Raw genomic sequence first — 584 nt, 5'->3', positions numbered from 1 at the left:
CTGTACTAAGCGCTTGGGAAGTAAAAGTTGGCAACATAGAGAGACGGCCGCTACCCAACAGTGGGTTCACAGTCATTAATGCCCCCACCACCATCTGCAACGTTCTGGTAGTGGATCCATAGAGTTTTCTCTGTAAAAATATGGAAGTGGTTTACCATTGCCGCTTTCTGCACTGTAAACCTGAGTTTCCGCCCTCGACTCTCTCCTAAGCCACTGATGCCCAGCACAGGTGAGTTTTGACTTGTAGCAGATGGCCTTCCACTCGCTAGCCACTGGCCAAGCTAGGAATGGAATGAGTAGGCCTCTGCTTGACTCTCCCTCCCAAAGCTGAGACTGGTAGAGTGCTGGAAACTCTTCAGGTGTGAACCTGAGAGGGGAGTACTTGCATACAAATCTGTAATTTATTGATTTATCCATATTAATTCATATATAATAATCTTATCTAATCTAATCTAATCTAATCTAATCTAGCCTAATCAATCAATTGTATTTATTGAGCACTTACTGTGTGCAGAGCACTTGGGAAGTACAAGTTGGCAACATATAGAGACAGTCCCTACCCAACAGTGGGCTCACTGTCTAAA

General features: G+C 44.3%; 1 non-coding gene across 1 annotated transcript; it reads right to left on the bottom strand.

Annotated features, from left to right (window-relative positions):
• Positions 1 to 239: 239 nt before the first annotated feature.
• LOC119927880 lies at positions 240 to 377 on the bottom strand. The gene has a single exon (XR_005450846.1). It is a non-coding gene; the product is annotated as a small nucleolar RNA SNORA7 (small nucleolar RNA).
• Positions 378 to 584: the final 207 nt, after the last annotated feature.

Source organism: Tachyglossus aculeatus, chromosome 4 (genome assembly GCF_015852505.1).
Source record: "Tachyglossus aculeatus isolate mTacAcu1 chromosome 4, mTacAcu1.pri, whole genome shotgun sequence".
NCBI classification, from domain to species: Eukaryota; Metazoa; Chordata; class Mammalia; order Monotremata; family Tachyglossidae; genus Tachyglossus; species Tachyglossus aculeatus.
This window is presented reverse-complemented; position numbering and strand designations above follow the sequence as displayed.